The sequence below is a fragment of the Marmota flaviventris genome, chromosome 4 (genome assembly GCF_047511675.1).
Source record: "Marmota flaviventris isolate mMarFla1 chromosome 4, mMarFla1.hap1, whole genome shotgun sequence".
Classification (NCBI taxonomy): Eukaryota; Metazoa; Chordata; class Mammalia; order Rodentia; family Sciuridae; genus Marmota; species Marmota flaviventris.
Genome location: NC_092501.1, coordinates 163,164,987 through 163,190,776, shown reverse-complemented (window position 1 = coordinate 163,190,776; position 25,790 = coordinate 163,164,987).

The following is a 25,790-nucleotide window of genomic DNA, read 5'->3' as shown; positions in this document are numbered from 1 at the left end:
GGGACGGGTCTGGGGCCTATGGTCCACCCCTGTGGCTGGACTCCTGAGCCAGCCACTTACTATATGACAGAGTGGCCTGGAACAGCTGTGCTCCCGTCTCCAGGCAAGCACCCCGACTGGTCCCTGTTAGCAAAGCAGCTGCTTCTTAGCAAGCCCCCTGGACTCTCAGGGTCTCTTAGGCAGCAACTTCTGAAGATGCTCCATTTCACAGGGAGTCCAGTTCTATTCAGACCTCCCAAGTCTCCTTCCCAATCTTGCTTCTTAGCTGATGCAGAAAGCAGAAAACAGTGACAGTGAGAGAGAATTTCCAGCGATCCTCACCTCAGTCCACAGAGGTATCCGGCCCCTCCTGGAGGGACAGCTGGCCTTCCTCAGGGGAAGCCCTCTCACCTCCCCCCACCGCCCGCCCACTTTCAGGTCAACTTTCCCAAGTTTCCACAGGTGAGAGAGCGGGTGGGGTTCCTCTTTCTGTGTGGTTTGTTTCCCTTAATAGCGTGTCCTGCAGTCCACCTGCTTTCTGACAGTGGCTCAGAGAAACCTGGAAGTCCCCCAGCAACTCTTTCTGTCCCATCCTGTAGGCCAGCTCCGTGGGCTCCTCCCAACACGTCCACTCATTCTGTTCCTGTCACCCACATCCCACCTGCATTATTGCCACAGCCTCTGAACTGCCCTTGGCCCCTCCTCAGGACAGGACAGCCTGACCCACGCCTCTCCTCAAAGACTCCAGGTGTCACGTCTGGGAGTGGAATGAAAACCCATGGACAGAGGCAGAGGGGTCCTGGGCTAGACGTGGAGGTGTTCGGCCGCTCTATCCTCATCCTGTGGCTCCTTGCCCTCCGAGGGGGGGCTCTCCCCACACTGAAGCCTGAGGCCCCTGCTCCACTGCGGCTGCCGTCCCACCTCCTGGGAGAGGCTCCCTTTCCTGGTGGGATACACACGAGGAAGGGACTGGTGACATTATGGAGCATCCCTGCAGAGAAGAAGAAGCTGGATTAGTGGGAAAAGGGTTGGCAGGCAGATACACAGCCCACTGTGCCGACCCGGGAGCCCTCTCCAGCCCTGCCCTTCGGGGCTATTTCTCCTGCTGCATGCTCCCAGAAGACACTCCCGTAAAGACATAGGAACACGTGGGAATCACTTTGGCTCTGCCGTTGGCTCCATGGCACGCTGCTATTGCCTGAGAAGATGCTCTAGGGAGTGAGGAGGAGAGTTAGCTATCAAAATAGATGTCTTTTTGAATTGTTGAGTAAACAGAGAGGAATCCAACTGGGATGTATGGAAAAATATTGCCACAAAAAGAAATGAGAGCATATGTCAAGAACAGATGAGAAATGCATATTTTTGAAGTTGAGGTTTTGCAAACAATGTGATTTTTTTCATGCTCTCCATAAGAAACAGATTAAGACAAAAGTACAGGTCATTATAATGAAAATCAAGAATAGTAGCATGAGAAATGTTATGCTAAAAACAAAAAGCAAAAAAAAAAAAGTGAATGTGATACTTTAAAGAATAGGTTTTATGTATCAGAAATGTACAGTTATTTAAAGAACATCTGTGTGAACCAATCATAGGGAGGACAGAAAAATGAAAAGTAGAAGATTATTGTAAAATGGGATAAAAACCTAAAGATGTGACATCTTGGCATGACATATAAGAGAAAATAGAACTGCTGAAGGAAAAATATCAAACATATAGAGAAAAATGGTTTTTATGATGACAAAAATATTATCGCTTTTTTTTTTTAGAAGAAAGAGTTACATGAAGGTTGAAGAAATGAAGAAAGGGTGCTACCTGGTTGTAAATTAGATGACCTTTTTATTGACATTCATACCTTAAAAAGTAACAGGTTGTTGACAAAGCAGTACAAATTAAAGTGGCCCCAGGCCTCTTCATAGTTATTGAACTTTTCAGAAAATGGGGTGATACCCACAATCTCTGGGAGAGGCAATGTAGGCAGTGTGTCCATGTCTATCACCGAGGCCTGGGACTCATCAGATTCATCTCCTTTGTGCACCTGCTGAGAAAAACTACCCCAAGCCTGAGCTGAAAGAATGACTGGACAAGGCTCCTTGGAGAAGTGCCCATTTACTGAAGAACAGCTCTGCATATTTATAGAGCCCGGCGGTTTGACAGTTATGACAGTTTGGCAGGGGGTGCTTTCTTATTGGTGGGTAAGGATTAGGAGAGTCAGCAGGGCTAGTCTGATTGGTGGGTAAGGATCATGTGAGTCAGCAGGGCTAGTCTGATTGGTGGGTGAGGATCATGTGAGTCAGCAGGGCTCACCAATGGAAGGCTCTTCTTCAGGGATAGGGAAGTTAGTCTTTGGAGCCAGGTCGCCTCCCAACATGAGCTAATGAAAAATGTCAAAACTATTAAAATAATTGGAGGAAACACACCTGACATAACTGTGGAAATCTTGAAAAACAAGTGTTTTTACTCATTATGAAAAAAATATGGAATGCTAGAGAATATGATCTTTAAAAAATTATTTATACTGTTGTCGAAATAGTGTAATTTACAATCCTACATGAAACAACAAATCCCATTTATGATGTACCTTTAAGAAAAGAAGGGGAGGAAGGTCACGTTCAGGCTGACAGCAGGTCGGCTTTGATCCTGCAATTGTTTTGGAATGCTTAAGGGGGTAGCATCAGCTGAGGTGTAGGCACCAGGGGACTTCAACGACAACCAGGACACAGCCCACCATGGCGTCAGTCGGAGAAGTGCCAGGAACGCTTCACACCGACGCTAACACGGGACAACTCGGGACGTTCTCTCTGTGTCTGCGCTCTATCACCAAGTAATTATCTGTACTCTCCTGCTCACAATTCATTGTGTGTTTTGAATCTGTGACTTAAAAAGTTCTGGAAAACTCTCAAATTTTATCTTTTCAAATATTTCTGCTGGCCGTTTTGCGTTTTGTGACCTTTGGAATTCCAGCTTGACAGAGTCACTCTTTCTTCTACATCCCCTAATCTCTCTTTTGTATTCCCCATTTTTGTCCATGTGTTCTATATTCTTGATAATTTACTCAGATCCATCTTCACTCATTCTTTTTAACATGATTTGTTTAAACTCCTGTTGATTGTTGAACCACATTGTTTCATAATGCAAACAAAACCCAGAATTTTGGTATAATGATCTTTTGTCTTTGTCTGTTTAACCATATTTAAAATGAACTGCTTCTTGGACTGCTGTGTGTCTTTCCCCTAAGTGACATTGTAGGATGTCTGGTGTGTGCATGCACGTGGCCCCGGGAAGCAGCACCCTTGGGAGGCACCTGCCTGAGGAGGTGTAGGAACTGGCTCCCGCACCATCACGGCTAGATCCCATGATGGGCATTCTGGTTGCTGGAGACCCAGGAGGGCTATGGTGTAATTTAGTCCAAACACAAAGGCCTGATGACCAGTGGAGCAATGCCCTGGGGCAGGAAGAGCCCAGATCCCAGCTCAGGAGAGCATTAGCCTTCCCTTCTCTTTTGTTCTATCCTTGCTCTCCAAGGATGGGTGAGGCTATGAACATGGTCTTTACTAAGGTTATGGCTGTAGATGTTAATATATTTTTTTTAATTAATTAATTAATTTTTTTTTGTGGTGCTGGGGATCAAACCTATGACCTATGCATGCAAGGCAAGCACTCCACCAACTGACATATGTAATCAATCAACAAGTGTATGAAAAAATGTTCAACATCTCTAGCCATTAGAGAATTTCAAATCAAAACTACTCTAAGATATCATTTCACTCCAGTCAGAATGGCAGCTATTGAGAATATAAACAACAATAAGGGTTGGTGAGGATGTGGGGAGAAAGGCACACTCATACACTGCTGGTAGGACTGCAAATTGGTACAGCCAATCTGGAAAGCAGTATGGAGATTCCTTGGAAAACTGGGAATAGAACTACCATTTGACCCAGCTATCCCACTCCTTGGTCTATACTGAAAGGACTTAAAAACAGCATACTACAGGGACACAGCCACATCAATGTTTATAGCAGCACAAATCACAATAGCTAAACTGTGGAACCAACCTAGATGCCCTTCAATAGATGAATGGATAAAAAAAATGTGACATATGTACACAATGGAATATTACTCAGCAATAAAAGAAAATAAAATCATGGCATTTGCAGGTAAATGGATGGCATTGGAGAAGATAGTGCTAAGTGAAGTTAGTCAATCCCCCCAAAACAAATGCCAAATGTTTTCTCTGATATAAGGAGGCTGATTCATAGTGGGGTAGGGAGGGGGAGCATGGGAGGAACAGATGAACTCTAGATAGGACAGAGGGGTGGGAGGGGAAAAGGAGGGGTATGGGGATTAGAAATGATGGTGGAATGTTATGAACATCATTATCCAAAGTACATGTATGAAGACGCAAATTGGTGTGAATATGCTTTATATACAACTAGAGATATAAAAAGATGTGCTATATATGTGTAATAGGAATTGTAATGCATTCTGCTGTCTTATATTAAAAAATTAAAAAATAAAATAAAAAAATTCTTTTTAGATACACACAGCAGTAGAGTGTATTTTGGCATATTATATATTCATGAAATAAAACCTCCCATTTATGTAATTACACTGTTTGTGTATTCATATATTAACATAGGAAAGTTATGTCCAATTCATTCTACTGTCTTTCCCATTCCCATCCTCGCCCTCTTCCCCCATTCCCACATTTCCAATTTGGTGAACCTCCACTCCATCCCTCCTCTGCCTATTGTGAATCAGCATCCACATATCAGAGAGAATATTTAGCCTTTATTTTTGGGGGGATTGGCTTATTTCACTTAGCATGATAGTCTCTATTTCCATCTATTTATCAGCAAATGCCATAATTTCATTCTTCTTTATGGCTGAGTAATATTCCATTCACTATGTTTATGTACCACATTTTCTTTATCCATTCATCTGTTGAGGGCACCTAAGTTGGTTGCACAGCTTAACTATTATGAGCTGCTATAAACATTGAGGTGGCTGCAGCACTGTGGTATGCTAATTTTAAATCCTTTGGGTATATGCTGAGGAGTGGGATAACTGGATCAAATGGCGGTTCCATTCTAAGTTTTCTAAGGAATCTCCATATTGCTTTCCAGAGTGGTTGCCCCAATTTGTAGTCCCGTCAGCAATTTGTGAGTGTACCTTTTCCCCCACATCCTCACCAAGATTTATTACTTGTATTCTTGATAATTGTGAGATAATAGAGTGAGATGCAACCTCAGTGTAGTTTTTACTGAATTTCTCTAATTGATATTAGAGATGTTGAACAGTTTTTTACATGTTTGTTGACCATTCGTATTTCTTCTTCTGTGAAGTGTCTGTTCAATTCCTTTGCCCATGTATCGATTGGGATATTTTTGTGTGTATGTGTTAGGTATTTTGAGTTCTTTCTGTATCTTGGAGATTAATTCTCTGAGGTGCAGGTGGCAAAGATTTTCTCCCATTCTGTGGGCTCCTTCTTCACACTCTTGATTTTTTTCTTTGCTTTTTAGCTTGGTGCCATCCCACTTATTGATTTTTGATCTTACTTCTGTGGGGACAAGGGCAGGGAGTACTGCATACGGGGCTTACCTGGCTTACATTAAGGGCGTCTGAGTGGCAGGCCACCCCCCTCCTGCTAGGCGCAGTTATTTTTATTCTGCTCAGTTATTTTCAGATCTGGGTTGAATGTTTCTCTGACTTTCTGTTTGTGGGGATAGCAGCAGGGCTGGGGATGAGAACGGTTTCCCAGGAGGCTCTTCCTTTGCATTGAACAGGGTTCTGTAGTTCAGGGTCTCCGCCCTGCTCCAAGTGGCACTCTTGGCTTTACTTAGCATGGATTCTAGAGTCCACCCAGGAATGCGAGTGTGGCCCTTCGTTCTTGGAACAGTGCTTCTCTCCGCAGAGCCCCAGGTGATGCTCCCACTTTCCTGGGGTGTGTGATCAGTGCTAATTCTTGTAGAGGTTCACTCTGATGAAGTTGTGCATGGGGGCCCAGCTTATGGGAGAAGAATCTCCATTATATTCCTGACTGCATGGGTCCTGGTGTCCATCTGATCCCAGAACCCTGTGAATCTCTCAAACTTCCCCGCTTTGGCAAATTTCTGCCCAGTAAATACCAGGTTCTGTGCTCAGTTCACCTCCCTGTGCTCCCATGTTGACAGATTCCATCTTCTGCTCAGGAGGAGGGTGGATTCAAGCCCCAGCCCACCTCGAATACTTCCAGAGACCCATTGTCGGCTTCTTTTCCCCCTTGGAAAGGTCCAGATGGTCCATTATTGCTAGGTAAAATGAATGTCATCAGAACAGGGGGTGGGAACAAAGTTTCGGTTTATTTCACTCTTTTCCCACAGGGACGTAGCTGCAGGGGAGCCCACGGCGGACGGGCAGCACTACTGGGCCAGGCGGGAGGGGCTCTGGAGTCCTTTTCCTTCCTTACTGCTAAGGAGATTCCCCTCCTGTCCCCTGTCTATGCTGGTTGGTGTCTACTCTTGATCCTATCTTCCTTCTCCACCTTCATCAAAGGATTTCTGAAATTCCAATCCCTTCATTATTTTTTTCCCCAAAAACTGTTTATTCCTGTTCAAATGCAGAGTGAAGAATCAAATGCCCTTCCCCATCCCTCCCAACTGATGTAAATGTTCTCAAACTGCAGTGTTCCCTGTGCTACCTCGGTGTTTTCCAAAGGGGGGCCCCCGGGGTTTGCACGGGAGATGCCACCTCTGGTTTCCAGCCACCATCACAAAACACCTGGTAGCAACTGAAAGTGCTGTTGAAAAACAACAAGCCATCTCCCCTAAACAGCCCTCGACTCCCAAATGGGCAGCACCGTCCCTGCTGGGAGTCGGTGTGGTCAAAGGCTTCAGCGTCCGCTTGACTCAGCAGAGCCGTGGCCCAGTCCAGGGGTGGCTGGTGGGCACACGCCTGCACCTGACTGGGCTCCAGGGGGCCGGAGGGATATTGGGTACCAGGAAGAACCCCAGGGAAGAGCTCCTGGACTTTGAGAAGGAGTGTGGAGGGAGAACCCAGAGGAAGCTGCTGTCCTGCGAAGAGAGGGAGCTGCTTGCAGAAGAGGAGTTGGGCCGTTTCCCAGCCTCCAGCAGACACCCTTCCCTCCACAGGGGCCCCGCAGGCAGAGAATGAATGAAAGGCTGAACTGTCTGTCTCAGCCCTTTGATAGACACGTGTAATGTGTGTCTGGAGGAGAGCTGCCCTCGGCCTCACCCCCGAGGATGATCCTAAGCAAGTACTATTGACACACGAACAACGCTGCTTTCACTAGAATTATTATATTATTGCAATAATATAAATATAATATATTATTTTGTAAAGTAAATATTATAATAATATAAAGTATATTATTATATTTTGGAGAAAATGTCTTTGAAATCTAGAAAATCTCATATTAAGGGGATGCTTTTGTTTTATTTCCAACTTCATTTGTTGTCCATTCAATTGCAAACCCATCAGAAAAATTTCATTTGAGCATAGTCTCTGCAGACAATGTAACACACAGTTTGAGCAGGATGATGATTATTAAGTATTTGAAACCTATGGAAATGACTGTGATGTTAGCTTGACCATTTCAGAAAAAAAATAACTTGACATCTCCTGAAATGAAGGTGGATGGTTCTCCTGAAATGAAGCATTCTTATTGTGAGCTTTTTCCTATGTGATGTGTTATAAATATCTCATTTATATGATGCAGAAACAAACATTTAAGAATATGACATAGTGTTCGGCAAGGTATAAGCAGACATTACATTAACATAAAATTCTCAGAAATATTGCTTGACTCATGCCTTAGTATTTTTATGAATATTTAAAATATTCCTTTTCTTTTCTTCTGTATATTAAGGTTCTGGGCTTTGGTCTCTCACTGTGTGTACTGTCGTGATTGATTTAGTGACATGCATGGAAACAACACTAACAATTCCTGTGGCTTGTTTCAAAATGTGTTGTATTTACGTAGCTGTGGACTAGAAAGGCTTCAGCCAGCTTGTCTTGAATGTGAACCTGTCAGTTTACAAGCTAGTTGGTATTAAAAGCCTAGCTCTGTTTCCCTTACACTATTGGAATATAACTGAAAATGTATAATTGCAAAACCAGACTTTATCCTCCTCGACCAGATGTTGCTGTTAGGGACACCAGTAGCATTTCTCAAACGTTGGAACTGGGATGCTCCGTGAAGAAGTAAAGGGACTTTTGAGTTTGGATATAAATGTGGGATTCAGTGATGCATTTGTGGGATTGTAAAAAGGGACGCGTCTTTTTTTTTTTCCACTTTTTTTTTAGTTGTAGATGGACACAATATCTTTATTTATTTATTTTTAAGTGGTGCTGAGGATCGTACCCAGAACCTCACGCATGCAAGGCAAGTGCTCTGCCACTGAGCCACGACTCCAGCCCAGGACTTGTCTTTTAACCCGTGTGACGTTGCTGAGCTCTCTAGGAGAAAGTCGGCAACTCTTCAGAGAACAGTGCCTCCCTCGTTAGGTGGCACCTGTCGGAGCAGGTCCCCGAATCACTGGGCAGAAGCAGGCCAGGGTGAGCGTCAGGCAAGTGGTTTTGCGGACAGTGAGATTCTCTCTTTTCTCTAAATGTTCCTGACAGATTCTGGCAGGGAATGGGGGGTAGAGCAGGGCGTTGCCTGCTGCTGTGAAAAGCACTGAAGAGACAAAGGGAAAATGACCATTATCAACTCACCACGTGGTGGGGACATCCAGCCGCCACCACCTGCCCACATGTGGGCCATCAGGACAGAGGTGACCAGACGAGATGTGAAAATAAGAGAGCTGCTCGGGCCACTTCTAGCTACTCGCCTAAGAAGCAGACTCCCTTGGGACACCCCTGTGCTTATTGCCGTGGGAGAAGTGGACTGATAAACCTCACCTCCAGGTGAAGCAAACAAACTAGGCTGTCTGAAAATAGGAGAGCTACTGCAAATCTGCTAAAAACATGTTTTCAACTTGCTTAAAGATTTTCCTCAAACACCAACAAATGACTATCAAATTTTTGATGCTGATGTCATTAACTTTATATGATAAAAAAATACACATTGTATACCAAGACTAACTAAAAACTGTAGTTACCTACGTATGTCTCTCTTTACCCATCTAACTACATTATTTGGTATCAGATATTGAACCCACGGTTGCTTAACCACTGAGCCACATCCCCAGCCGTCTTTTTATATTTTATGTTGAGACAGGGTCTCACTAAGTCCTTAGTGCCTTGCTAACTTGCTGCGGTTGGTCTCAAACTTGCCATCCTCCTGCCTCAGTCTCTTGAGTTGCTGGGATTATAGTTATGTACCACCGTGGCCATCTGTGGTTATATTTTGAGAAGTAAAACCAATGAGATATGCTCTGAAGCCAAAATTTGTACACTAAATCAGCAAGCCCAATAACTTTTAAACTGCAGTCCCTTCTAATGTAGTAAACATAAGAAAATAAAGTTTATTTCCATAAAGTTTAAATCTGGACTCTTAAAGGTAATTACCAAAAAATAACAGACTGCTGTTGAATTATGTGTTATGTGTTATGACCAGGACATACAATCCAATAGTACTTAATCCAGCTCCATGTATTTCACAGGTGAGGAAATAGAAAGCCACTGTTAACAAGCAAAGAAGAGGAAGGGGAGGAAACCGTAGCACATTCTTGGAAAACAATAAAATGATTAAAATGTTAGTTTAAGTAAGAAAACATGGCAAATCCATTATATTGGGGCTGACTATGTTCTATTGGATTATATTGGGTCAGAACCTAACCAGAGTTCTGATGAACCTTCATGTATTTGTGTGGAAGAAAATTAGATTGCCAGGATGGGAAACAGGATTAGAGGTGTGTGAACAAGGGGAAGGAAGTGGGTGGTTTACCTGTTTAAGTTGATTAGTTTCTCACTGAGAGCTTGCTTTGCCAATCATCCCAGTTCATGGGCCAGTCCTTGCTGAGGGTGCGACCCTCAGCACCAAAGCACCACACCTTGCAGAGACCCCAGAGTGGTCCAGTTCCAGCCGCAGCCAGGCACCCAGTGAGCTGGGAGGCGTCCAACGGGTAAGGGCTTCAGTGCTGAATCCAACATCAGAGTGGCTCTGGCCCAGCACACTGCGGTCCCTGGTCTCCATCCTGGACAGGCAGCTAGCCCCAGACACTCGTGCAAGATCCAGAACAGACAGTGTTGGTACCCAAGGATGGGTCCAGTCAGTGGTGGGTTTTATTTCCACTCTGCAGCCCTGCATTTACACAAAAAGTCCCAGAGAAGTCAGAGAGAGGGAGGGGAGAGAGTCTTATCTTAATGCTCGTTGTTGTCATGATGTTTTCAAATCCTATAAAACCTTATGCATTTCTCAGCCATTATTTTTGTAACGTTAAATTGTTAAATGGGTTGTGTTTTAAAAAACCAAGCCTCTAAAGTTGCATAGTGGAAATTAGTTCGTGGGTTTTCAAGAACAACGATTCTCTATGACAATATACATTATAAAGCCTGATTTCAGTTGACAGGAACTTGGCGGGGGGGCGGGATCATTTGGTTAATGCTGTGTATTGTTAAGTAAGACATCTTAAATTCACATCCCTTTTCAATCTTTTAGATAGTAGGAACAAACACAACGTTTCTCTTTTAATAAAATCTTTTTGGATTTTTTTTCCTTGGATAAGCTCTTCAAAATTAAGTAATTTTAAATAGCAAACTCATGTATTGAAACTAAAATAAAACAATGGTGACACACATAATAATAATTGCAAACGCAGACCCTGAGGTCTCATGCAGTTTTCAGGAATCCAGATCAACATGCTTTAATGATCATTCAAATGACAGTAAAACAAAACAAACAAAAAAAAATTAAATAACTGATGTTGAATTCCTCCAGCTGAAGAAGCACTCCTCAGGGTCGCAGGTCTCCCACAGCAGAGATTCGTTATTTAAAGCTGCATCAGTGTCACATACAATTGAAGATCTTGATGACGATGGAATGAAATAAGTTTCTTGGCCCTTATAACCTTGATGATCTAGGAAACAGAACATTTTGAAGGACGTTTCACACAAACAGTAACATTTCAAAGACTGCCCAGACAAAATAATAAAGCCACCCTTCCAAGCTAGGGAGTAGCCAGGAGCAGCATCTCTGTATGGCCAGGGTGGCGTGTGTCCAGAGCCTGTATGTGGAGCCTTGTGCACTGAGGCAGGACACTGCCTGGCTGGTGCTGCCCATCCAGAGCTGGGAGAAGCGCAGCTGAACTGGGACCCGACTGCTGCTGCCCAGCTTCCCGCGAGAGTGTCATACTACACATAACTGTCGCCGGAATGGTTTTGTCCTTGTAAGATAAAAACGGTAAGTTCAACCGTCATACCTGTGGAAATAGAACCACCTGCTACTAAAAGCCCAAATTGCTGCCTCAGGGAAGGGTTATTCTTGGTGCAAACTAGGCGGAAAAGTAAACCCCAACAGCTCTCTTATTTTCACATCCTCTGTGCACTTTCTCTAGAAATTGATCTATTCTTCTACAGACAATTGGTCAGTACTTCTAACGTGGAGGTAGCGGAGCTAGACTTATTTTTATGCAGTCACCGAGAACATAGCTTGGCTCCGGCAGCTGCGTCTACTGCCTGGGTTCCTGCCAGGGTCACCAGCCTCCTAACCCAATGGCTTTGCCAGCAGTGTCATAGCTATGACTTAGACATGAGTGAAAATAATGAAATTTGGGAGGATATGAAGATTTCTGGCCCATGATAAAATTGGCTGAAAAATAAAAGTCATGTAAATTTTAGATATTCAGTGTGACATTTTTCTATAATAATTTTTTTGATCCCCCAAACATAATTGATCACAAATTTTACTCATTACCCAGGGGTCAGCCAGCACAATGTGTATGCACAGTTCTCATGGAAAGTTTGTCAATAAAAATGCACACCTCACGTCCTAATCAGTATTCAGTTATTTTCCTTCTGTATAGTATATCTGCAAAGTGGTTATTATAATATTAGTCTTATGAAAGGTCATATTTGCTATTTTTCAAGCATTATTTTCTATCTCTATTAGTTATTTTGGTCTCCTTCATACATATTTCCTCATTTCCTTCCAGACAAAATGAATTACTGTTCCCACAAGAGCTAGAAACACTTGATTGGCAGAAATGGCCATTACTTGAACAGAAGTTAAGAAAATAAAATTCTTGAGAGATAAAAGCAAGTTTTACTGAAAATTGAAAAAACTGAAATCTAGAAAATCTGAAAATATTTTGCTCAATTATCTGTTAAAATGAAACATGGTTTTGATACATCAGAAATTTCACGATAATCTCAGATCAACATTTTCATGAATATTTTTGATTATTCAAACTCCTGTTTGCATTGTTAGCTAAGGAACAGTACTTGGCGATGCAACTTGCTCCAGTTTGGTATCACTCTGATGCAAGGTAGTAAAAGCTTCACCAGCTAGAATTTGAAAATAAGTTCAACAGGTAGGCTCTAAGTGCATGGATTATCTAACAAATTCTAGGTAATGTTCTTAAAACTTATAAGAAAGTGAATTATGTGAGAGGAAGATTAAATGGTACTTTGGCCTTTGCAGTCTCCCCGGAACTTACCAGGGTCTCTGTTGCCTGGAGAGATCCCAGTTGTATACAGTGAATACAGAAAAGAATTTGCTGCACTTCAAGGAAGCAAATCTTCAGCTGTGTCTACCTGATGTCACAGTTTTTAAATGGCAGGAAAATGAATTTTTCTGCTTTTATACACATTCTTAGATTGACGTGAAGCCTGCCTCAGTATGCTTCCCTGAACTGTTTGAATTTTGTTAAAATCAACTTGCATAATCCATTTCTCTATGTAACTATCTAGAATAAAATGAATTTTAAGTTTTATACTTTACCAATTGGGTAAATTAACATATAATCATACTCTACCTATCTATATAAGTGGGCTGTAATTTTTCCAAGCCAAGAATCAAGAATTAAAATATTTAATCTCACATTTGTGTCTTCTATGTATGTTCAAATAGCAAACTGAAATAAAGACTGCTTGTGAAAACCAAGGTTTTTATCTATCTACACAGGGCTTCTCTTTTGTGCTTGTGTTAATTATTACCTCGGGTAAACTTAATATTCTAGGCGAGCAGTTACCAAATGCTGGTTAAATAGTATTGTCCTAACATTCCCCTGAGAGTCCTCAGTGGCTGCAGAACAGGAGGGTCCAAGCAGACAACAAAAGGCCGAAGAATTTACTTAAGTTATTTTGGGACTAAACAGTTTTCCAAAGGCAAAAGTACTAAAAAGAAGATTTTTGTAGATTGAGTTCCCCAAATTCTAAGGATCCAGGAGTGTCCCCTCCAACTTTACATAATCTCATTATTATGTATAGTTATAATTCACCTGGTGAGGGTTATGGATTTATATTTCCTTTAATGCTTGAAAATGACCTTTCACTTTCTATATATTCAACTTTGCCTATCAGGTGATCTTTGATCCTGTTTTGTCATGAGATTTGGCTTTCTCAGAATAAAACAGGACACTTTTAAAGACTGAATAGACAGATAAATCTGCAGAAGGTATCCAGAAAAGAGATTTTTTTTCTTCATTTATAATAACTATAAATAAAAGGACTGCAATGAAGAAATGTGTTAAAATTTTGCCAAAATTGGTCCATTATTTAAAAAAAACAAAACATGTATGAAAGTTTTGGTACCAAATATATTATTAATGTAAACTCAGAATTTAGTTTTATCTCTGTTAAAACTATAAACAAAGCAAAGAGATTTCAACACTGGGTGATAAAAGTTAGTAATTAAGATCTGTGTACTGGTCCCCGTAGCAGAGCTTCCATATCTGACTGGAATACCTTGTTTAGTGTTGACTTTATCACGTCACTGATTATTTAAATGAAGATAAAATTGCATGGCTTTCTCACCTTTGAATGCACTAAATAAAGCTCCTGGTAATCATGTCATCTGTTTCCCTGTTACTTTCCGTTGCCAGTGGTCCTCTGTTGGATGGTTGGCCCTCGCCCTGGTTACCCATTCACCTGCTGAAGAACATCTGAGTTGGGTCAGGTTGTTGACAATTAGGAAGAAAGCCTCTCCAAACATTCATTTTACTATATAAAAATAAATACGTAGGAGGAGGATTGGACTCATATGGTACATTTGTTTTCTATTGCTGCAGTACAGCTGAGTGCAACTTGGCTGTTCAATAATGCACATCAATTGTCTTAGATTCCTCTACATTAGGAGTCTGATGTGGCTCTCTCTGAGCTAAACCAGTGAGTCAATAGATGCACTTCATGCTGGCAGACCTAGAAGACAATCTGCTGCCTTGTCTGTCTGAGTTGTAGGCAGAGTCCCGTTCCTTGTAATCATAGGGCTGAGATGCTGTTGTTCTTTCTGGGAAATAGTGGAGGGTCATTCCCAGCTTCTAGAGACCACCAGCTGTCCTTGGCTTATGGAGGATTTTTCTGCCAACCACAGATGTAAGGTCTCTCAGCCTTAAAACGAATAGCCAAACTGTTTTCCAAAGCAAATGCATGACTTCTTCAGGAGTACATGAGAGTTCAAGCTGCGCCACATGGAAACCAGAGCTTGGTATGTTCATATATATTAATTCTATAGCCACTCTCGTAAAAAGTATATAGCTATTAATTAGATTAATTTGATTTTATTTATTTTTACTTCTCCAAATTCTAATGATGTTGAGTATCCTCTCACGTGCTTATTTCCCTCTGTGTCTTCTCTGGTGAGACTTTACTCAGATGGTTTACTCATTTTTTTTTTATTTGGTTGTTGAACACTTCCTTAATTTTGAGTCTTGTTAGTTATTTAAATATTCTGAACAAACTAATTTATCATATATATGATTTGGAAATATTTTTCTAGCCCATAGCTTTCTCTTTATTAACCATGTCTTAGAAAGAACAAAAGTTATCAATTCTGAAGAACTCCAATATAGCAATGTCTTCTGTAAGACATTTTCCCTTTGATCACAAATGTTTTTGGTCCAAGGTCGCAATACTTTCTCTTTTGTTTCCTTCTGTAAGTATCAGAGCTTTAGGTAGTATACTTAGGCCCATGATTCACTTTAGTTAACTTTGTGCTTATATTAAGTAGTGATTGAAGTTAATTTTATATGGTTGTTATATTGTTCCAGTATCAGTTATTGACAAGTCATCAAATAAATGGACAGCAAATTCTGACAAGGACATGGGGAACTTATACTCTGGGTTGTGTTCTTTTTTGTAGCTCTCCACTCATAATTTTTCATACATATAATACAGTTATAATAGCTGTTTTAATATATGTTAATTTTCACATCTATCACTGAGAGAATTGCTCCTCTTTTTGGACCATATTTTTCTGCTTTTTGGAACATCTAGTAATTATTATCAAATTTCAGAAATTATGGATTTCACTCTGTCAGTGCTGAATGATTTTATATTATTTTAAGTACCATTGAGCTGTGTTCTTGAGCATTAGTCAATCTACTTGAAAACAGCTTCATCCCTTCAGACACTGGCTGAACATCTGTTAGCAGGACCAGGGCCAGCTTTCCTCCCCTGCTGAGCCACATCCCTTCTGCACACGTCACCCAGTGTTCCATGAGCCGTGGGGACTTCTAGCATGGCTGCTGGGAACTGCCACTATGCCTGGCCCTGAGTAACTGCAGGACAGCACTGCCTGCTTACTTTTCCGGTGGTCTTCTGTGACCATGTGTTCTTTCCACTCATGCATTTGTTGATCGGAGAAACACTCCAGACCCTCTGCAGAACTCTGTATTCTCTCTTTCCGTTTAGCACTTTCTTTTCCATAAAGTCTGTGGCTCCTGTTCTCCTTGGTCCCAGTCCTCTCTCCTCAACTCAGCGTGATTGCTGGTTTCCCCTTCCTGCACTGCAGCCTGCAAATTCTTAAGACAGAAATCAGGACATAATGGAACTCCTTTTGCTTGTTTCCTGTCTCCTACTGGAGTCCTTTGCTCTCTGCTGTCCAAGGTGCTGATATCTGTCATTCCATCTTGACTCAAAGAGGAAGTCTGGATAAATTCATTCTGAGCCTTTGAATGCACAGCAGAATGCCCAGATCTCCCACCTCTGCTGTTAAAGTTTATTTATTACTTGCTTATACTCCCACATCTTCTTTCTTAAGTGAGAAAGAAACTTAACTTTCTCCCTTAAGTTCATCAGTCAATTTTGGACAAGTCAAAAATTTCTAAACAAACTGGGACTCTGTTCTTATAATACTCCCTGGAAATAACTCCCTGGACATATACTTGCTTGGAAGCTCACAGTAATGAGGAGCTGCAGGTTACTTTTTTGTTTGCCACATTAATGTGCTTCTTCTGAAAAGATAGATTTAATTTAATCCTTTGGATAATAACAAAGTTGAATTTATTTCTTATTTAATTAATCAGGAAAATTAATTGATAATCAAACAACAGCTTTCAGAAAAAACAAACAAAGTAAGCAAAAAATATCGACCAGCTACAGGGAACCAGGAATGGATTTCTTTTTCTTTGTGAAAGAAGAGGTTGTGGAAAGCTGTTTTATTTTCAGCTTTCCCTAAAGCACAGAGCCCTAAAACTGTATTTTAAAATGTCTAGATTTTTTTTTACCAGTTCACTTTACTGGAGGAAAACCCTACCATCAATTGAAATAAATTAGAGTCTAAGATGAATGGCATTTTACCAATTCATAATTCATTTCCCTCCCCAGGACTTGGTTCTGTTAACAGCCAATAAATGAAACATGGCAGAATCTCTCCATGTAGTTTTTGTCTCTACTGAATAGAAGATCAGTAATGTTTAATTCACAAATGCAAAATCCTAGCTGACAGGGAAATAAATGAATGATTTCTGGGAAGGTATCACAGAGGAGCAAGAGAAGACTTCCAGGAAGGTCCCCTGAGTCCAGGGCTGACAACAAGCATCTGATATTTGGCACATAATTTGGAAAGCTCATTTTTCCATGGGAATATTTCTTTCAACTCCATTCATATTTAAAAGACCTCATATCTTAATGCATATAAAAAAGGATTGTGAAGACGAATATAAATAAAAAAGCAATGGAAATTGTTTCTTTTTTTAACGTTGGAGGAATGAAACTCAAAGGGATGCTGCAGAGTGTTCAATGGGACCCCTGCTGACCAGACCAGCAACCTCTGACTGTGATGTGGCATCCCAGCAGGCATCTGCCTGAAATCACAACTCATGCCTGCCATGGCTTGTTCCTTGTTATGGATTCACTTTTGATGAAGTTAGCTTGGTTACCACCTGTTACACAACGCATAAGTTAAATGCAACTTTGTTTTTTTCCTAGAAAATTAAATTTTTTAAAAATGAGATTTTTGAAAAATTTTTAAATAGTTTTAGATTTACAGAAAAGCTGCAAAAACACTTCTGTGAAATTCTATATGCCACCATTTCAACAGTTATTAACATCTTTATTAGGGCAATGCACTTGTCACAGCTAATGAACCAATACTGATACATTCTTACATAACGATTGATTACTAAATGACTAGTACTATTACTTTAATCTGACATAGAGATAATTATTTTGAAATATATTTTACACAGTACATTACATATTTATTTGACTCTTTAAAATATTGTGGATGGCTCTAAGGCAGAACTAAATAAAGCAAGGGTCAGAGAAAGATTGATGGAGATCATCCCAAGTCCTCAAAAGCAGAGATGGTTCATGTGCTCCAGGGACCGAGCAGAAAGGTCCTGGTGATGAATGAGCAAGGGGAGAGAAGCAGGTGATGTCTCTGCAGATGCCAACTGGGTCCTGGACCTCTCTCCCACATGCCCTCCATCTTGTCCCGGCATTGGGAGGACCAGCCCAGCTTGGAGGATTGTGTCACTTCAGATGCTAGAGTTGTGGGTTTAGTGTATGAGAATGACACGTTTTCCCTGGTGATGGAATTCAAGTCCATCTGACCTCCATCAGAGTTCAGAGCGCAAGTTCTTCACCGTTATAGCATCTTCTTTGTTTACTGGTGAGATGAATGAATGAGTGCACCAAACAGCCCTCCTCGTGGCCACAAATGGACTTTGATTCATGTTCTTTTTTCAAAGTTTCTCTCACCATTATGTGAAAAGGCTTTCTTAATTTACAGACTCTTTTAATATGATGTATTCATTCTGGAGAATGAACTCACCACTAGGAAGGGAGAAAAATGAGTGAGAGCATGTAAGGATGAAAACTAAAGGAAAGGTTAAGAACAAAATTCAGCAAGGTGTATGTGGTTCAGGTAGGAAAACAGTATATTTTTACCTTTCCAACAGGACACAGCGTCTAACAGATAAACTGACATCACAGTGGCCATTGAGCTTCATATGGCACAGGGGCCCAGGCTTGACAAATGGATGCAAAAATGAACACAGGAAAGAGACTTGTCTGCAAAGTGCAGATGACTTACATTTCTACATTAAATTGTCCTTTTCTCAAGGAAAATCATAAGCAAAAAGAGCAAAGTATAGGACAAAGCCAAGTGCTATATTTAAATGAATTATTGACTTTATATAAATGAAATATTGCTTACAAAAGTTTATTCACACATTGTACGAATCTTCATGTGGCCTGGATCAGAGAAGACAAATGTCTTTGAACCTTGCAAAGTACTTTTGGTTGAGAGCATTGTTTCTACGAAAAAAAATTGGAAAACAATTTTAACTACTATCATATGTGAATCCAGAATTTATAGGATCTGAAGCTTATATAATCTGGACATTCAACTTTTAGGAGGAAAAAATAACCTCAATTTAGAAATACAAAATCGGGTAAAGAGACTAGAAGAGAACTGCTCATATATACGTGTGGCCCTAAAGCTCAAAGACATGAGCCTTTGACTCACACATACACAGACATTTATTGAAAACATTTGTGAATTGTCTTAGTTCATTTACGAGTAAAGACCCTGTAATAGCCAGATTTTCACTCTGCCTAGCTTTGCCTGCAGCCTTTGTTGTCCCAGGATGTCGAAAACTTAGATTTATTGAGTACAGTCAGCAATTGTACTGTGGCGTCATGGTGAAATCTTCAATTCATCAGCTGTGGATGACAGCACCCATGGAATGATTTAACATTCCTGGCTTGTGATTGTATGAAAAGCCATCTATCAAAACAAACTGTATTGCAAATGGTATGAGTTACATAATGCTTTTTAAACATTTTCAAGATGGTTTACACTGCATAATGTCAATAAATAAAATGTGTCTCTGTAGTTTGATACTTGAGATCTATTTCATTGTGTTTTTTTCTCTCCATTCTATTTTTTTAGATTTTAATTTTAACTTACTGGTTTTTCATATTTTCTAAATACTGTTCAACAATCAGGCACTAAAATTTTATAAACAGAGAATTTATTTTATTATAGAAACAATAGTCAAGTGTTAAATGTCGAAATCCATTATCTCCAAATAAATCAAAGATACTTTTTCTAGTGAAATGGCACTAACAGAGTATATGGTGGAGTCGACTGTGAATGAACATCTAGCTTCCTCAAGAGAATCGCATGGTTGAATCTCCTGCTGAAACAAAGACATTGTCTGCTCTGGGAAGGCATCTCACACTCTTGGGGTGAAAAACATTACAATGCCTTATGTTTATTGCTCCTTCTTTGCAATAAAAATAAAACCTTTCTTTAACTTTCAAAGCACTGCATGCTGGAAAGGGGGGATGATGTCAGGATTCATTGTGCTCTCATTCCAGGTACATCCCCAGAGTTACCTACTCCATAGGCAGGACTTCGAATGGATACTCGAATGTTAAAATATCCTTTTTCTTAAACCATGTCACCTCAGTTTTATGCTCAGCAATCTGTTCCATGAATTTCTAGTTTTGTACAGTAGTCAAATTTGTATAAAAATAAGACTGCAGGTTGTTCGTGATGTCTGGTCCATCCTAGTACCAAGGAGACAGACGTGAGAGATAATCAAGCCCTGGGCATCCCTGTCCCAGTCAGGATTCCCACTGAAATCCTGGCCCATCACTCTTGTTCTCATCTTTAGTAAAGGGAGCCAGACACAGATTGCCAACACAGGCAGACGGGTACCCTGGTTTTTGGAATAATGGAACAAATTAAAAAAAAAATTGAAAAACTAAGGCATTTATTAAATAGGAACTATTGACATACAAATAGAAGTTTGAAAACACATTGTATTTGGTTAGAGGAATTATATCTGCACAGCTAATTAGTTTAACTGGTGGACCTGTGTGACTCTTAAATTAAAGTTAAAAAATCAAGCCAAGTTAAAATTTGTTTTCGCAGTCATAGCTGCTCTGTTTCAAGAGACTATTCCTACCTCTGGAGATAGAATTGAGGATTGCTGCTCAAAAGAGGATCAAAAGCAAATGGCCAATAAGAAAACAAACAAAAAACAAAAACAAAATTGATTAATAGTTTAGGACTCTCGTTACAGTCACATAGAGTATCGCCTTAAGGACACCAACTGGCAGAACTGGAGCATATGCATATATATGTGATAATCTGACCATGTAAAAAACTTAGATTGTTCATTTTGCTAAGATGCTTGGGAAGTGAATATGGATATAAGCTGATAAAAGGTAGAGACAGTGAATCATAAAGTATGTAAAACCATGAGCGATTTGATAATTCATGCAAGTATATACAACTACATATGCCTGTGTTTAATCACTAAGACATTAAAGTAATTCAAAAGAAAATTCACACTTTTTAAATACAAAGAAAATTTGAATTGTTCAGCTTAATTTTCTTTAGCCGAAAGTTTTAGGCACATTTCTATTTCAAAAAAACAAACAAGATTTTTCTTGCTGCACATTGCTTAATTGCTATATTTACATAGCAGTTGTTTTTTTGTTTACTTAAAATATTACTCAACAAATCTAGGCAAAAGCACTTGTTGAAGAAACATGATTACAAGTATTTAAAACACGACAGCAGAACTATCTGATAGAAATATAATGCAAGTTGAAATGAGGGTCACATGTGTAACCTTAAATTTTCTGAAAAATGAATTAAAATAGTAATAGAAACAAGTAAAATTAATTTTAGTAATATTTTATTTAATCACAAATAATAAAACATTAACATTTAAAATGTATTAATTATTGAAATATTCTACATGATATTTTTCATGCTAAGCCTTTGAAAACCATGCTATATTCCACATTTTCAGTACTCCTCAGTTCAGGTGTGCTGGAAAAGTGACAGTAGTAAAAAATCCGCTCCTAGAACCCTGAGTAATACAGACACGGGTTGTGTGTTTTCTTCCATGTATGGAAGCTAGAGAGGGAAAAGGAAAAGAAAGTAGGGGATCTCATGGAGATAAGAGGGGATTAATGGTGTAGAGAGAAGAGGGACCAGGAGGGAGGAGGGGAGGTGAAGGGGAAGTACTGGGGAGGGATATTGAGCAAACCATATTGTTACATTGTTTGCATAAAACAATATGTACCAGCCAATCCCACATAATGAACAAAAAAACAAAAAAGGGAATAAACAATAAATCATCTAATCCTTTTCCCCCCTTTGGCTCACTACCTATAGATGATACACAGTATCTCCAGAATAAAATTTACCCAGTGTCTTGCAAATTCTTAATTTTATAAGGACAGGTGGGGATATTTCCCTTAATTCCAGACAAAACTGTGCTTCTCCCAGATGAGGTATATGTTGAGGAGTGGGGTGTCATGAAGGGATACACTTCAGTGCTTTGCTTAGACTGAATTTTTTCCTTTAAGTGATCACTGCAAACAACTATATAACTTTTTTTTTTCTTAAAAGTCTGGATCTCGGGCCAATCTGAACCCACAGAATTGGAATTCCTGTGGGGGAGATGAGCACCCATGGTCTCATTTTACAAACATGTGGCCCTGCAATTCCAAGATGATCATCCGAGGATGGCATTTGGATGAACCCTGTTCTCGAGCTCCTGTTACTGTCTCTGGCTCAAAAGCATCTTGGTGCCTAAGTTACAAAAAAACAAAAAACAAACAAACAAACAAAAAACTCCTGTTTCACAGTTCACCTTTTTTTTTTTATGACATTCTTTACTTTTCACCTTGAATATGAACTTTCCTAACATAAGACTGACCAACAGCAGATTCTTTCTTTCTAGTATTCTTTTTCCTCAATTTTTTATTTATTTGTTCTAATAGTTATACATGGCAGTAGAGTGCATTTTGATACATCATACATAAGTGGAATACAACTTCTCATTGTTCTGGTTGTACATGATGTAAAATCACACAGGTTTTGTAGTCACATAAGCTCATAGGGTAATAATGTCCAATTCATTTTACTATCCTTCCTACCCCTGTTGGCCCTCCCCTCCCTTCACTTGGTACAAGTTATTCAATGGAGGAAAAAAACAGAGAAGTATTAATGTGTTTTTGCAAATGTCTTTCCTAATGTTTCATGCTAAGCACAGTTGCCCCAGGCGGTTCATTTGCCTGCAGAGAAGATTAGTCATGTTACAGAAGGAATACAAATTAAACACTTCTGCTCTGCAAAATAGGATCGGCTGCAAAGCCATTAGCTGTGCAAGCCCATTCATTGTGTGAATAACGACTATCATTTTCCTTTGCTTTTTCATCAGCTTTGGGCATCAATAATCAAGATGATTGATGTACACTCTTGCACATCTCCCACAGTGTGCAAGGGTGAGCTTGTCTGCCTAGGACAGTATGGATTAGCAGGTGTGGCACAGGTAGGTTGGAAGAAAAGCTGAGGAGCCATGGAAAGGATCCAAGGGAGGAGGTGGATGGAGTCAGCTCAATATCCTGGTGTGCAGAGAGGAGTGTGTTTGACAACTGACGTCACCGCCATCAATGAGCTCTCATGAGTGGTGTCCTTTGAGCCTACCACCTGCCAGCCTGGAAGGGGGACCTGCAGCAGGGGTAGAACACGCAGATTTGTGGTGGCCCTTCCTTCCCGACTGGCTGTCACGTGCTATGTCCTTACTCATAGGCAACTGCAGCTAGGTGACCCAGGTAGGAATGGAGATGGAGCTACTAGGACAGGGACAGAAGGGGATTTGAGGTGAGATGAGGAGCCGCACCTGGAGCATTCCCCAAACTAAGAGCAGGAGGTGGTAAGTGGCTCCAACCATAAATATGGCCACCATGACTTCTGAGCAAGCCACACTCAGGGGACAGGAGGAGTGTCTGGATGCTTTACTTAACCAACAAAACGTGACCAAAGAAGTCTGGGTGGCAGTGAAGAACCTATCGTAAAAGACCTTATACTGTCAGTCACCACTCAATTTCTTACCATCTTACTGGAGAAAATCAGAGGACAAAGGATTTCCATCCAACAGCAAGCAGGTCCTGACTATCAGATGGAATATGCTTCATACCACATTTGACATTTAATTAATTTTTGTCTGTTCTAGAGAAGATCAGTTCCCTTCCTTTCCCAGCTTCTTGGAGCCGCCTACCTTCCTGGGCTCACTGCTCCTTCCTTCATCTTCAACACCAGCCACATGACATCTTCAAGATTTTTTCTTTTGTTTTGACTCTGCCATCGATTCTCTGCCTCCATCTTTCACCTAAAAACATCTCAGGGATTTCATGAAGCTCATGCCTTCGACACAGATCACCTTCACACCTCAAGGTCAGAGGATCAGCAGTCTTTATTCCATCAGCCTCCTGAGTTTTCTCTTGCCATTCCTTCTTGGAAATTCATTGGAGAAAAACAAAAGCATGGGTTCACAGGTTCACACAAAAACCTGTGCACAGATGTTAATAGTGGCTTAATTTATGTTTGTCAAAGATCAGAAAGAACCTAGATCTCTTTCAATAAGAGCCTGGTTAATGAAGTGTGGTCCCGCACTGGGCACTCCTTCCATAGAGCTCAACTCAATAAGACCACAGGATGAGCTCTTGATGCACGGACCGAGGGTGCACCTACAGGTCATCTTGCTGGGCCAAAAAAGCCAATTCAAAAGGTTGCATGCATATGATCCCATTTATATAACATTCTTGGAATGATAGAATTTTAGGAGTTGAGAAAAGATTCATGGTTGCCAAAGCTTAAGGAGGGGGTGGGGGCAAGTGGGAATCAGATGTGGTTATAAAAAGCAGCATGAATATTCCATGTGTTAAAATACCTTCCTTGTGATGCTGTAGTATGTATTTTTACCAGCATGCCACCAAATGGGGGAAATTTGATAAAGAATACATGGGATAACTTTGTATTCTTTTTTGCTTGTGCATGTGAATCTGTAGGGAATTAAAATTAAAATTTAATTAAGAAAAGAAGCAAAACACTATATATCTGGAATGTACAACATTTAATATCTATGATATAAAGTATTACCACAAATCATGAAGGAAAAATAAGTTAGATAAGGGAGTAAAGATATACATAAACATTTGACTATCATCAAAAATAAGAAAAGAACATGAAAAGATTTTTAAAAACTATTTAATTTCAATAACATAAAATATGCAAAACAGTATGATACATTATTTCACACCCACAAGATTAGTATATTATAAGAAGTCTTTCATAACCAAGTGTTTGTGGGAATATGAAATAAATAGAATTCTTTTTCTGTTTCTGAGATTTTTAAATTTGTTTGTGCACTTTATAAATTATTCCACATTAGGATATGATGAAAGTTGTACATATCAATGACCTGGCAATTCCAATCAAACATATATTTACCAAAAAAAGCAGTTATAGATGTGCATAAGATAACAAATACTGGACCACATTTTCTTTATCCATTCATCTGCTGAAGGGCATCTAGGTTGGTTCCATAGTTTAACTATTGTGAATTGTGCTGCTTAAATATTGATGTGGCTGTGTCCCTGTAGTATGATGATTTTAAGTTCTTTGGTTATAAACCAAGGAGTGGGATAGCTGGGTCAAATGGTGGTTCCATTCCAAGTTTTCTAGGGAATCTCCATGCTGGTGAGAGTCTCCATGCTTCAACTTGAGCCCAGAGCAATAGAATCAGCAATCTATGGATTGAGACCACCTACACCTTGACACCCGCATCAACATTTTCTCCTCTAAATGTTTCTTGTTGGGTGTCTGGGCCACAGAGCTGATAAAGTCAATTGAAACACAGGCTTAGGCCATTGTTCCCAGCCTCACAAATATTCTTGTGTGTGTGTGTGTGTGCGTGCGCGTGTTGCTGGGTACTAAACCAGGTGTTGAACGTGCTGGAGGAGCACCCTTAAAATACACACCCCATCCCGGGGGTTGCAGCCTCATGGCCTGACCGTCTCCTCATGGAGTTGCTCCCCACTAGATGTGCCCTGTGTGAGGGGAGTCCTTCATGTTGACCCGAAGGACATGGGATTAGGTATTCAGATCTCGATGAAGACAGAAAGATCTCTGGTAAAGCAAATTCATGACAATGATAAAAGCTAGTGCCTCTTTGTTTTCTTTAAGATGTAAGAGAGTCATATGGCAAAAATCCCAATTTATTCTGTAATATTGAGCACACAGTGTGTATGCATGTGACATTGTGGCATCACTGGCTGAGGGAGGGGGATGGAGAGGCAGAGCAGTAGCATTCTCTACACTAGTGAAGTTGCCCTGCCATAGATTCCCATCAAGTTGTATCTGTTTTGTGTATCAGGTGGGAACCCCCATGGGGACCACAAAGAAATACCTGTAGACCATATCCAATATGAGAGGTAAGGGAATTCAAGTGTTTCACCACAAACGTCAACTGAACAGGAGAGAAAAATAGTCACATAACAACATAAGTCACACTGGATCAACTTGCCCTGGTCTCCTCATAAGGAGGGAAGCCACACTGAACCCTGAGCTCATCCTAGTCCCTGATGACCCCGTCTTAGGTAATCACATCCTAACA